Source organism: Notolepis coatsorum (genome assembly GCF_963971535.1).
Source record: "Notolepis coatsorum genome assembly, chromosome: 10".
NCBI lineage: Eukaryota > Metazoa > Chordata > Actinopteri > Aulopiformes > Paralepididae > Notolepis > Notolepis coatsorum.
This window is the reverse complement of record NC_140174.1, coordinates 789,048-803,983: the sequence shown is the minus strand read 5'-3', so window position 1 is coordinate 803,983 and position 14,936 is coordinate 789,048.

Below are 14,936 nucleotides of genomic sequence, written 5' to 3'. Positions count from 1 at the left end.
GCAAGTTGGCAAAGGAGTATTCCAAGGTAAATCACTTTTTCACCAGTAACGTTACATTGTCTTTCCATTTAGCGCTAACCTAAGTGTCGTCACTGATCGACCTCTCCCACACATGCACGCAATTACTGACATGTTGCGGACAGCCATACCGGTGACAATGTTTAGCTTTTAGTGCCTGAGGCGGAGTATCAAAAGAGAATGTTGAATATTTATTGTGCATTAAAAATCACAACATAGACGTTACTACTAGTCAGAGCCTCTGCTACTAGCTAACTGAACCGGAGCAGACTGGATACTGTGGATAGCAAGTGCAACAACGTATAACGTCCGTGCGGAACCAATGTCCCAACAACCTTTCCATGGGTGAACTCATTGAGCATAATTGTCAATTAATGATACTAATACTAATCTATACAATCACCTGTTGTTGATTAAATACCATTACTTTCTAGTTATTACTAAAAAAACAGTATATATAAAACAGTATCTGTAGCTGTAAAAAAAAATATATATATAAAAAGTTTTATAATTTATATAATATTATTATTATTATAATTTTTTAATGTATGCACTGGATCAGTATCGGTATCGGCCGATACCCAAAGCTTACAGGGCTCGAAATTGCAACCGAATTTGTCGCATATGCAACCGAAATTGTATCTGTGCGACCTCAAAATATAATTGGGAGCATTCGTGCAAGTGCAAATAATTGTTCTGGTGCAACCTCCTCCCCCCCCCCCCTCTCCATTCGCTAGTTTGTCACTCAGTATGTGCCTTGTGAGTTGACAGTGGCCCTTCTAACCAATCAAACGTGAGCTTGACGTTCTTACATTTAATGCTGATTTTAGATTGGTTAAGATTAGCCTTCAAGCCTCGCTGTCTTCTCTCATCCTACAGCAAGTTGTTGACGCACACACACATTCACACACGCTGCTCCCAGTGCTCGCATTGCCCATGCCCCTCCCCCTCACAGACCGTCTAGTCCAGTGTTTCTCAACTGGTGGGTCACGACCCAAAAGTGGGTCGCGGGACCATTTTGAGTGGGTCGCGAATGTGTGTGTAAAAAAATAAATTAAAAAAAATATATATATATTTTTTTAACTACCTATCTTTGTGAAAGTGGCTTCTCAGCTCTGGTCCAGCTGAAGACAAAGCAGAGGAACAGATTGGACATTGAGCATGCCCTCAGAGTTACTTTGTCTACCATCACCCCAGACTTTGAGACTCTTGTCAGGAGCAAACAACATCCCCAGTTATCCCATTAGTTCCCTGGGATGTTAACACTTTGGGTGCCGGAGGTTAAATTCATGATATACCATCCGTTGCCAGCTCTATTTAACATGGAGAAGTTCCCCTTCTTTGCAGGGCTATAACTTTTTTAATTCTATTGCTAGATTGCCATTATTAGGGCCCATTCAATGTCCTATATGTATTGTTCATTGTGTAGCAACGTTAAACTTTTTCATTCACATATTCATACTAAAATATGGTCTAAAGTATAAGTATGTTTTCATCTCTTTCTGCAGCTTTCTCCAGAACGTGATCTATAGCCCCAAATGCATTATATTGATGATGAAATACAGTTTGATAGCAATCGGCGCGATATAAAAAATTCCAACTGGACGTACTTCTGGAAGTTACTACACGTCATCTGATGTTGACCGGATGGGCGAGGGGGCGTTTATAATTCCGTGGGCAGCGTTATACCATTCATCTAATGTGGGTCAAATGTTCATCATAGCAGTTAGTATCGAACACGGTAATACTACACGCTAAAACTCACCCCAGTCTCCTCGGGCCGTTGGGCGATCAGCGTGGAGTAGACAGTTTTCCATTATGGGATGTCGAAATACCCGGTCCATTTCCAGGTTGTATAATAGTATATACGTCCAAATCATGTTGTTTATCGAGTTATTGGCAACGGATCGCTATGTATTGTGTCGAGCTCGAGTCCCGGGACCTATAGCGAGTGCCCGGAAGTAATATGGGTGAGCACCAATTCATCCACATGACTTCCTGTTGGGCGATCTGCCGATCGGCCACCAGATGGCGCTCTTGAACCGCTAGAGAGTTGAGTGGGGCTTTTCAGTGGGTCTCAGGGCTGCGGATGGAAAATATGATTCCGATCACAGATTTTTGAAATATTGATATCAAAGACGAGTTACGGCGTCCTCGGCAACTTGAGCATGGCTAGGAAAGACGCCGAAACTCGTCATTGGCAATTAAAGTGTTAAGGTAAGAAGGCTGCTAAGAAGGATATATTATTTATTATTATTATTTTATTTCATTGTGTTTTTAGCCCTAGTTGCACTTTTGTTGCAACCCCAGTTATCCCATTAGTTCCCCCAAACTTACTGTAGAGAAGTCTGCTAAGAAGCATAATATTATTTATTATTATTATTTTATTTCATTGGTTATCCCATTAGTGCCTGTAGAGTTCCGTGTTCCTTCGCTCTCCATGTTCAATGTAGAGGGTTCTGTTGCTTTGTTATCATAATGTATTTATCCACACAAAGAACGCCTGATCCGTTTTGTTTCTTTTATGTGAATAGTTTATTTACATTAAGTGAACCAAACTTCTCCTCCATTACAAACACCCCAAACATTCCCAGCTGTGACACACCCCTTTCACCCCTGTGCGCACTGACAGCTGACCGATGACAGCTGACAGCTAGATATACGTGCTCGGCTTCCCGCCACTGCGTCATGCCGTCATGTCTTTACGTACTGCAACAAGAACAAAACACAATACTTAGAATAGAGTTGCACCACATTTCCAATACAACACATGCCTATGAACGTCTAGGCTACTCACTACAAAACATATTAACAACCATAACATATGATCCCATTTTCAACATATGAGAACATATATCTCAACAGTGCCCCCAAAACTAAGGTTTGTTATGTTAAGCTAAGAAGTCTGCTAAGAAACATATATTATTTATTATTATTTAATTTCATTGGGTTTTTAGCCCTAGTTGCACTTTTGTTGCAATTTTTTGTGTTTATTTCATGTTTTTAACAGTGCATGAAAGATTGTGTATTACTGCAAAAAAGAAATTGAAATAAATCATAGTGGTTAAAAAAATTGGGTCGCGACTTAATGACTAAGGAAAATGTTGGGTTCCGAGGCTAGACCACTGGTCTAGTCAACATCTCTCATTCGCTCTGAAGAGAGCAGCTCCTCTTTCAACATCACTTAACAAAATAACTATTCACTTTAGTTTAATGCACAAGGCATTGTTTAACGTTATGTAGCTGGCTAGCTACTGATAGGCGCTTGTGTCAACGGCTGATACCATCATATGCATTCGTTTTTGCAGCTGTTGGCTAGCTAGCTAACGTTAGCTACCTAGCAACTGTAGCTAGCTAATACTGACTACCTTTTAATTCGCAATGGAGTGGAGCTAACTAACTGTACAAATCGATGTGATTGGCTGAGACTGTATTTTGTACGGTTGGCTGCCTGGCTGTTGTGGATTCGGGTAGCCAGCTCGCTGGCTGGCATTTCATAGTGCAGTAGTGTGTGTATCTATGTACATTGATAGTAACAACACTGGCTGATAGTATCGTCCCCACAAAGAAGGCGAGGGTGTTCCCAAACCAGAAACCATGGGTGGACAGCACTATCAGAGCAGCCCTGAACTCTCGCACCACTGCTTATAACCGGGGCAGAGAGTCAGGAAACATGGAAGTAGGCCTGCCGCGATAAGCAATAAATCGATTAATTGCTGCGATAATTAAAATGAATGCAATGATTTTGACGGGCGCGATTAATTGCTATTTGCGCATTTGTTTTAATGAGGCGGAACCAGTGCCCTTGTCAGTCACTGTCCGTGTGGGGAGGCGGGCCGCTGGCGTTACTAGAGCACAGCACGGGAGCTCCGTGGGGCAACGCCACATATAGCTTAACTACATTTCTCAATAGTGTTGCTCCTTTTAACCAAGTAGCATTATTTGTAGTGTAACGTTAGCTATTTTTAGACCCAAGTAGTTACTCGCTACTGCCCGGAGAAACTGGACTGCTAAATAAAGATGAAAGATAGAGCTTTGATTCTCATTCCATGCTAACAACATTAGCTAAATAGCTAACAAACGAAATACAACGTATAGCATAGCTACAAGTACAACACAGAATAACGTTAATACAATTACATGCATCATTGTTTACAATGAACGGGTGGGGCTAGTCAAAGGACTGGACACGGGGACAAGTTAAACATGAATTAATTTATTATAACACTCCGGTAGTTTCGAGTCGTGCTGCAGTGCTTACGCACCACAGCTATTCTATTATATACTGCTTTGACGCTTCCTCCTCATCGTTGATTGCCTGTAGTAGCTGCATCTAACGTTAGTAGCTAACGTTAAAACTAACCTAAAGTTAGTTGTTCACCAACAATTTGTTTTATAATTAGCTCAAAAACAGTACCGGACGAGACAAGTTGTCGGCTCATAGCTTCTGCTTAGGATAATCACAACAATACTTCCGGTCCGGTCGGTGGGCTTCAAAATAAAAGTCTAAAACACCGGAAAAGATGGAGCGGTGGGCTTCAAAATAAAGGTTTTGGGAAATAAATTTCTCAAATAAAATTCTCTAACCGGTCGCAATAATATCGCTTATCGCGATATTTTAGGGGGCAATTAATCGCCCAGCAAAATGTGTTATCGTGGCAGGCCTGCATGGAAGAGTACAAGACAACAGTCTACACTCTGTGCAAGGCTGTCAAACTTGCTAAGAGGACATATGCCGACAAGATGGAGGCACAAATGGCACAGAATGACACAAGAGGCTTATGGCAGGGACTGAGGGCTATAACTGACTACAAAGTCAGCGCCCCCTCAATGGGGAGCGACGACGCCTCCCTTGCGGACCAGCTCAACACCTTCTACGCGCGGTTTGGTGCAAACAGTGGCACTGCTAGCCCAACGGCTAGTGACGTCACTGGTGCGCCGGCTGTTGTGGAGGGGGGGGGCATCCGCGGGGGGGCGGGGACGCTCTCTCATTGACGGTACACAGTGTGAGAAGAGCATTTATGCAGGTGAACACCAGGAAGGCTGCTGGCCCAGATGGTATAACAGGACGCATACTTAAGTCCTGTGCCAACCAGCTTGCCCCGGTGTTCACCGCCATATTTAATCAATCCCTGGCGGAGTCAGTGGTCCCTGCCTGCTTCAAGATGTCTACCATCATCCCTGTACCGAAGAAACCCTCCCCAACATGTCCAAATGACTACAGACCGGTGGCACTCACCTCTGTGGTCATGAAATGTTTTGAGAGGCTGGTCAAGGACCACATTTGTGCCTCCCTCCCCAGTGATATGGACCCTATGCAATTTGCATACAGGACAAACAGGTCCACTGACGACGCGGTCTCCCAGGTACTGCACAGCACCCTCTCCCACCTTGACCGTCAGAAGGGGGGCTATGTGAGACTGTTGTTCATTGACTACAGCTCAGCGTTCAACACCATAGTCCCCACCAGACTGGTGGACAAGCTGATCGAGCTGGGTCTGAGCTCCGCCCTGAGCGCCTGGGTACTGGGTACTTGAGTGAAAGACCCCAGGCGGTCAGGGTGGGGGGTCAGACCTCCAACACCATCACCCTGAGCATCGGGTCCCCCCAGGGCTGTGTTCTAAGCCCCCTGCTGTACTCACTCTACACACACGATTGTGTGGCCAAGTTCAGCTCCAACTCCATAGTGAAGTTCGCAGACGACACAGTGGTGGTGGGGCTGATCTCGGACAACGACGAGAAGGCCTACCGGGAGGAGGTTGAGGTACTGGAACGCTGGTGCCAGGACAACAGCCTGCTCCTGAACATTGGTAAAACCAAGGAGCTGATCGTGGATTATAGGAGAGGACAGCAGGAGACACACACACCACTGATGATTAACGGGGCTACCGTGGACAGGGTGAGCAGCTTTAAGTACCTGGGGGTCCACATCTCAGAGGATCTGACATGGTCAACACACAGACAGTAGTAAAGAAGGCGAAACAGCGCCTCTACCACCTGAGACAGTTAAGGAAGTTCAGAGTATCGGGGAAGATACTCCAGTCCTTCTACTCAGGAGCTGTAGAGAGCATCTTGACCGGAAACATCACTGCCTGGTATGGTAACAGCACGGCACAGGACAAGAAGGCCCTACAGAGAGTGGTGCGCTCAGCCACGGGTATATGCTATACGGGTATTGCACTACCTCCCCTGCAGGTTCTATACAACAAGAGGTGCAAATCCAGAGCCTGCAGGATAATGAAAGACCCTCACCACCCCAATAACAGCCTGTTCCAGCTGCTGAGGTCAGGCAGACGCCTGCGAACCCCAGCTATTAGGACAGAGCGGCTTAGGCTCAGCTTCTTCCCCCAGGCCATCAGAGCCCAGAGCCCTGAACAATGAACATTGAATGCTCAGAACATTGAAACATCCACACACAAGCACACATGAACACACACACGACACGCACGCTCAAACACTAGCAGCCACTTAACACTTTAACATGAGCGGACACACACTCATGTCGCACACACGCACTTATGGCCAAAAGGAAAGGCCACTTTAAATTAGAATAACAGGAACAGTGTATTGCACTACCAAAGCTACCTAGCATGTCCTATATGCTCTGTAAATAACTATGTACAGATACCGAGATGTCACTCCATGTTACCTGTTACCTGTTTATTGCACAATGTTGTTTTTTTATTGGATTCTATTATATGTTGTACCACTGTATTGCACATCGTTGCAGGCAAGACCACCCGCATTTCATTGTATACCTGTATGCCGTGACAATTAAAACTCTTGACTTGACTTGACTTGATAAAGAGGGGTTTCTCCCCTCCTAATGTACAGTCTCCTCCCCATCATATGTATATATTTTATGTTAGGATTTCTGGGTAACAGTAATGTGTAATGTCACAAATGTAACAGTACTATATACCTGTATACCATGTATGTCCCTATGTCATAAATGTCATGTATGTTGAGTATGTCATAAATGTCACTATGAAATGAAAATGGGGGACCCTGATGTAAACAAGACAAACGTCTTTCTCTGGTCTGCATCCCCTTAACACTTTAATCGCCATGGGTTAAATTCATAATTTACCATCCCTCGCCAGCTCTATTTGTCTATGGAGAAGTTCCCCTTCTTTGCAGGGCTATAACTTTTTAAATTCTATTGCTAAATTGCCATTATTATGGCCCATTCAATGTCCTATATGTATTGTTCAGGGTGTAGCAACGTTAAACTTTTTCATTCACATATTCATACTAAAATATGGTCTAAAGTATAAGTATGTTTTTATCGTTTTCTGCAGCTTTCTTCAGAACGTGATTTATAGCCCTAAATGCATTATATTGATGATCAAATACAGTTTGGTAGGAATCTGTGCGAGATAAAAAGTTTCAACTGGACGTGGTTCTAGAAGTTTCTACGCAGCATCTGATGATGACCGGATGGGCAGCGGATCGTTTATAATTCCGTGGGCAGCGTTAGATGATTCATCCAGAGTGGGTCATATGTTCATCAGATCAGTTAGTATAGAAGACGTTAGAAAATAACACTGAATCTTACCGTGGCTTCCTCGCGCCGCTGGCAGATGAGCGTGGAACAGATTTTTTTCTATTATGGGATGTAGAAATGCCCGATCCATTTCCAGGTTGTATAATAGTATATACGTCCAAATAACGTTGTTTATTGAGTTAGGGCGAGCAATCTATTATCCAGTGTTTCAAGATGGAGTCGCGGGAGCTATAGCGAGTGGCCGGACCACATATGGATGAGCACTACCGGTTCAAAGGTTAATATCCGGTTGGCGATCTGCCGATCGGCCACCAGATGGCGCTCTTGAACCGCTAGAGAGTTGAGATCAGCAGTGTGTCTCAGGGCTCCGGAAAGGAAATATGATTTCGATGACAGATTTTTGAAATATTGACATCAAAGACGAGTTACGGCGTCTTCGGCAGAATGAGCATGGCTAGGAATGACGTGAAAACTCGTCCGCGGCGATCATAGTGTTGTGTGTATTGAGCCGTACTGTATTGTACCCATTCTGCAATCTGTTAAATAAAGTTTTCATTCATTCATTCATTAGCTGGCTGTTGTTGGCTGAAAGTTCGAGTTCTCATAGCCGTGAGTAATCGATCAATCGATTACTCAAGCCCACCCCTATAAGCTATACAAAAAGAAAGTTTAATGTGACTGATCTAGTGAGCTAGAATCGGAATATTCCACCCATAAATAGCCAATGTCAAATGGAAGTATTGTATATTCTGTACTTAGTTTGAAAGTGGTCAGACAGTTCCCTCTGTGTGTAATACAGACAGTTGCCACACATTCATAAATAACACTTACAGAAAAGCTTATTGTGCACTGTAATAAAAGACGTTTTGTTCAATGGGGGATTTTTTATGTACAGAATACCATGAAACCGTGGTATTTTTGCCCAAGGTTATCGTACCCTCAAAATGTCATACCGGCACATGCCTAGTCTACACTATAGGCTACACTACTAGGTCTACACTACATAGTTTAAGGCTACGTTCACTGTTTTACTGCATTACAGTACTGTTATATTGTCGTTTTTTTTATCATTACTAAATATATATTACATATATATTGTTGGTGCTCCTTACATTTTGATGGGTGCTCCTAAATGTTTGCTAGTGCTCCCAACTTTTTGAAGTTGGGAGCACCAGTGCTACCAAGTAAAAATGTTAATTTCGAGCCCTGGCTTAGGTATCGGAATCGGATCGGGAAGGAAAAAATGGTATCGGAACATCTCTATATTTAAGACAAGCCTTTTATCTACCAATAACCATACGAGTTCCCTATGCATACCGTTTATGTTTGTTGTTATGGGGCAATGTAGAACTAGTCTGGCAGCTCTGTTCTGGGTCATTAGTAGTTTCCTCTGTGCACTGTCAGATGCAGAGGACCAAACAGGTGAGCAGTAGTCCAGGTGGCTTAAAACTAATGACTTAACGACCTGTCCCAGAATATGTGCTGGAACATAAGGAAGGCATTTTCTTGCCATATAAATGCCATTACCCATTTTCTTAGCCACTGTGTCAATGTGCTCTACCCATGTCAGTCGACTATCTATTATGACTCCCAGTAATGTAACCGTATCAACCACACAGATTGATTGAATGAAAATGTTATCAACAGATTGCAGAATGGGTACAATACAGTATGCAGACCAGAGAAAGACTTTCGTCTTTTTTACACCAGGGTCCCCCATTTGCAATTCATAATGAATTGTAAGTAAGGGTGCAACTAGCACCGTGCAATCCATTCTTTGTGGATCTATCCCTGAGACAGTCGTCTGTATGTAAGACATTAATCAGTATTTTCTTTTCTTATCTTTTAAACTATGTTTTATGTGTAATTTATTCTATGTATTGTCTTTTATATGGACCCTGAGTCCGTAATAAAATGTAGATCGATTGACTTCCATGAGGTGATTAGGAATGATAGAAATTAAGAACAAAATGACTTTAAAGAATGTAAATGAAGTGGTAAAATGATCACCTCTGGCGAGCTCGTCTGTGTCCAGCAGACCATCCTCGTTGCCGCGGGTGATGGGAAGCGTGTGGACGTCTGGACACTCCATTAGGGGGTTCTCTTGTAGACGTCGACACAAAGATGCACAAAACAAATTCATCACGGTGGACGGAGTGGATTATTTGCCAAAAAACTAAATTACAGCAGGTTAAGAGAAAAAGATACCTTCATGTCATAGTTCATAATGTACCGACAATAGCCTACATCTGCCAAACTTATTTTTGTCAAAGTGCTTGAATCTTCCAAGAGATTGTAACACAAGCTTCGTAACAAAGACCTGTGTCAAGCTAGCGACAACAATATGACTTTCTATCAGAATCTTTCAAAATAAAAGCTGCAACATAATGCATCTTTTCAGCTTTTTATACCATCGCTTGTAAAAGGTGTAAGACATTTTAAAACATAGCCTACGAGGAACTATCCAGTGTCATGATAAAATAAGTGATGGTAAAGGAGTGTAGGTGCAGGATATAGTCAGAATCAGGCCGGGGTGCTGTTTTTAACCGTGGCTGGTGTAACGATGTGACCATGATCCTACAGCACTGTTCTCCTGACCTGGACACCTTCTTCATGAATTGTAAACCCTGTGAGTTTACATTTTTTATTTCAGAATTATATTATATTGTGCTTCTATCTTAACTTGGTTCATAATTTTTTTTTGGTTCAATATTTATTTTACTCCACCATTTTATTTTATTATCCGTCCGTTATTGTCTGTCCGTTAGTGTCACACAGAAAACGACCAAAGCAAATTCATTGTATGTGAAAACTACTTGACAATAAACATTCCGATGGTTGCTGGCTTGGTAGTGGCGTCTTGTTGCTTGAGGCACAGCAACTAACAGAGACTGGTGCAGGAGGGGCCTCAGTCTGTAACTAACTGAGAGACTGGTGCTGGAGGGGCCTCAGTCTGTAACTAACAGAGAGACTGGTGCTGGAGGGGCCTCAGTCTGTAACTAACTGAGAGACTGGTGCTGGAGGGGCCTCAGTCTGTAACTAACAGAGAGACTGGTGCTGGAGGGGCCTCAGTCTGTAACTAACTGAGAGACTGGTGCTGGAGGGGCCTCAGTCTGTAACTAACAGAGAGACTGGTGCTGGAGGGCCCTCAGTCTGTAACTAACTGAGAGACTGGTGCTGGAGGGGCCTCAGTCTGTAACTAACTGAGAGACTGGTGCTGGAGGGGCCTCAGTCTGTAACTAACTGAGAGACTGGTGCTGGAGGGGCCTCAGTCTGTAACTAACAGAGAGACTGGTGCTGGAGGGGCCTCAGTCTGTAACTAACTGAGAGACTGGTGCTGGAGGGGCCTCAGTCTGTAACTAACTGAGAGACTGGTGCTGGAGGGGCCTCAGTCTGTAACTAACTGAGAGACTGGTGCTGGAGGGGCCTCAGTCTGTAACTAACAGAGAGACTGGTGCTGGAGGGGCCTCAGTCTGTAACTAACAGAGACTGGTGCTGGAGGGCCCTCAGTCTGTAACTAACAGAGAGACTGGTGCTGGAGGGCCCTCAGTCTGTAACTAACAGAGAGACTGGTGCTGGAGGGGCCTCAGTCTGTAACTAACTGAGAGACTGGTGCTGGAGGGGCCTCAGTCTGTAACTAACTGAGAGACTGGTGCTGGAGGGGCCTCAGTCTGTAACTAACTGAGAGACTGGTGCTGGAGGGGCCTCAGTCTGTAACTAACTGAGAGACTGGTGCTGGAGGGGCCTCAGTCTGTAACTAACTGAGAGACTGGTGCTGGAGGGGCCTCAGTCTGTAACTAACAGAGAGACTGGTGCTGGAGGGGCCTCAGTCTGTAACTAACAGAGACTGGTGCTGGAGGGGCCTCAGTCTGTAACTAACAGAGAGACTGGTGCTGGAGGGGCCTCAGTCTGTAACTAACTGAGAGACTGCTGCTGGAGGGGCCTCAGTCTGTAACTAACTGAGAGACTGGTGCTGGAGGGGCCTCAGTCTGTAACTAACTGAGAGACTGGTGCTGGAGGGGCCTCAGTCTGTAACTAACTGAGAGACTGGTGCTGGAGGGGCCTCAGTCTGTAACTAACTGAGAGACTGGTGCTGGAGGGGCCTCAGTCTGTAACTAACTGAGAGACTGGTGCTGGAGGGGCCTCAGTCTGTAACTAACTGAGAGACTGGTCCTGGAGGGGCCTCAGTCTGTAACTAACTGATAGACTGGTGCTGGAGGGCCCTCAGTCTGTAACTAACAGAGACTGGTGCTGGAGGGGCCTCAGTCTGTAACTAACAGAGACTGGTGCTGGAGGGGCCTCAGTCTGTAACTAACAGAGAGACTGGTGCTGGAGGGGCCTCAGTCTGTAACTAACAGAGAGACTGGTGCTGGAGGGGCCTCAGTCTGTAACTAACAGAGACTGGTGCTGGAGGGGCCTCAGTCTGTAACTAACAGAGAGACTGGTGCTGGAGGGGCCTCAGTCTGTAACTAACAGAGAGACTGGTGCTGGAGGGCCCTCAGTCTGTAACTAACAGAGAGACTGGTGCTGGAGGGGCCTCAGTCTGTAACTAACAGAGACTGGTGCTGGAGGGGCCTCAGTCTGTAACTAACAGAGACTGGTGCTGGAGGGGCCTCAGTCTGTAACTAACAGAGAGACTGGTGCTGGAGGGGCCTCAGTCTGTAACTAACAGAGAGACTGGTGCTGGAGGGGCCTCAGTCTGTAACTAACAGAGAGACTGGTGCTGGAGGGGCCTCAGTCTGTAACTAACTGAGAGACTGGTGCTGGAGGGGCCTCAGTCTGTAACTAACTGAGAGACTGGTGCTGGAGGGGCCTCAGTCTGTAACTAACTGAGAGACTGGTGCTGGAGGGGCCTCAGTCTGTAACTAACTGAGAGACTGGTGCTGGAGGGGCCTCAGTCTGTAACTAACTGAGAGACTGGTGCTGGAGGGCCCTCAGTCTGTAACTAACTGAGAGACTGGTGCTGGAGGGGCCTCAGTCTGTAACTAACTGAGAGACTGGTGCTGGAGGGGCCTCAGTCTGTAACTAACAGAGACTGGTGCTGGAGGGGCCTCAGTCTGTAACTAACAGAGACTGGTGCTGGAGGGCCCTCAGTCTGTAACTAACTGAGAGACTGGTGCTGGAGGGGCCTCAGTCTGTAACTAACTGAGAGACTGGTCCTGGAGGGGCCTCAGTCTGTAACTAACTGAGAGACTGGTGCTGGAGGGGCCTCAGTCTGTAACTAACTGAGAGACTGGTGCTGGAGGGGCCTCAGTCTGTAACTAACAGAGACTGGTGCTGGAGGGGCCTCAGTCTGTAACTAACAGAGAGACTGGTGCTGGAGGGGCCTCAGTCTGTAACTAACTGAGAGACTGGTGCTTGAGGGGCCTCAGTCTGTAACTAACTGAGAGACTGGTGCTTGAGGGGCCTCAGTCTGTAACTAACAGAGACTGGTGCTGGAGGGGCCTCAGTCTGTAACTAACTGAGAGACTGGTGCTGGAGGGCCCTCAGTCTGTAACTAACTGAGAGACTGGTGCTGGAGGGGCCTCAGTCTGTAACTAACTGAGAGACTGGTGCTGGAGGGCCCTCAGTCTGTAACTAACTGAGAGACTGGTGCTGGAGGGGCCTCAGTCTGTAACTAACTGAGAGACTGGTGCTGGAGGGGCCTCAGTCTGTAACTAACAGAGACTGGTGCTGGAGGGGCCTCAGTCTGTAACTAACTGAGAGACTGGTGCTGGAGGGGCCTCAGTCTGTAACTAACAGAGACTGGTGCTGGAGGGGCCTCAGTCTGTAACTAACAGAGAGACTGGTGCTGGAGGGGCCTCAGTCTGTAACTAACTGAGAGACTGGTGCTGGAGAGGCCTCAGTCTGTAACTAACTGAGAGACTGGTGCTTGAGGGGCCTCAGTCTGTAACTAACAGAGAGACTGGTGCTGGAGGGCCTCAGTCTGTAACTAACAGAGAGACTGGTGCTGGAGGGGCCTCAGTCTGTAACTAACAGAGAGACTGGTGCTGGAGGGGCCTCAGTCTGTAACTAACTGAGAGACTGGTGCTGGAGGGGCCTCAGTCTGTAACTAACTGAGAGACTGGTGCTGGAGGGGCCTCAGTCTGTAACTAACAGAGAGACTGGTGCTGGAGGGCCCTCAGTCTGTAACTAACTGAGAGACTGGTGCTGGAGGGGCCTCAGTCTGTAACTAACTGAGAGACTGGTGCTGGAGGGCCCTCAGTCTGTAACTAACTGAGAGACTGGTGCTGGAGGGCCCTCAGTCTGTAACTAACTGAGAGACTGGTGCTGGAGGGGCCTCAGTCTGTAACTAACAGAGAGACTGGTGCTGGAGGGCCTCAGTCTGTAACTAACTGAGAGACTGGTGCTGGAGGGGCCTCAGTCTGTAACTAACAGAGAGACTGGTGCTGGAGGGGCCTCAGTCTGTAACTAACAGAGAGACTGGTGCTGGAGGGGCCTCAGTCTGTAACTAACTGAGAGACTGGTGCTGGAGGGGCCTCAGTCTGTAACTAACAGAGACTGGTGCTGGAGGGGCCTCAGTCTGTAACTAACAGAGAGACCGGTGCTGGAGGGGCCTCAGTCTGTAACTAACTGAGAGACTGGTGCTGGAGGGCCCTCAGTCTGTAACTAACTGAGAGACTGGTGCTGGAGGGCCCTCAGTCTGTAACTAACTGAGAGACTGGTGCTGGAGGGGCCTCAGTCTGTAACTAACAGAGACTGGTGCTGGAGGGGCCTCAGTCTGTAACTAACTGAGAGACTGGTGCTGGAGGGCCCTCAGTCTGTAACTAACAGAGAGACTGGTGCTGGAGGGGCCTCAGTCTGTAACTAACTGAGACTACCCATTCTGCAATCTGTTAAATAAAGTTTTCAATCAATCAATCAATCAATCAATGGTCTGCATCCCCTTAATTGTGTGTATTGAGCCGTACTGTATTGTACCCATTCTGCAATCTGTTAAATAAAGTTTTCAATCAATCAATCAATCAATCAATGGTCTGCATCCCCTTAATTGTGTGTATTGAGCCGTACTGTATTGTACCCATTCTGCAATCTGTTAAATAAAGTTTTCATTCATTCATCCAGCATTAGCATAGCCTCTCAAGTAAAGCCGACAGTGGCTGAAATGCTCAACAGTTGATATTCGGTCATTATTAGTAACAAGCTGAATAAACGCACATTTCTCTCTCTATACACAGAGGCGCACCAGTTTCTGACCTAACTTCACATGTCCTCCCAGACTCATAACGTGGCGTAGCAGTAGCATTAGCAGTAGCAGTAGCATTACCTTGAGGAGAGGGAACAGATGGTGGAGGTAAACGGTACCCTACCCTAGTTCAAGTTCAAGTTCTTTAATAGTTGTCATACAGAAGTACAGAATACTTTCATACAAAATGCTTCTTACTGTTACGCTCCAGAGACTGTGCTAGAC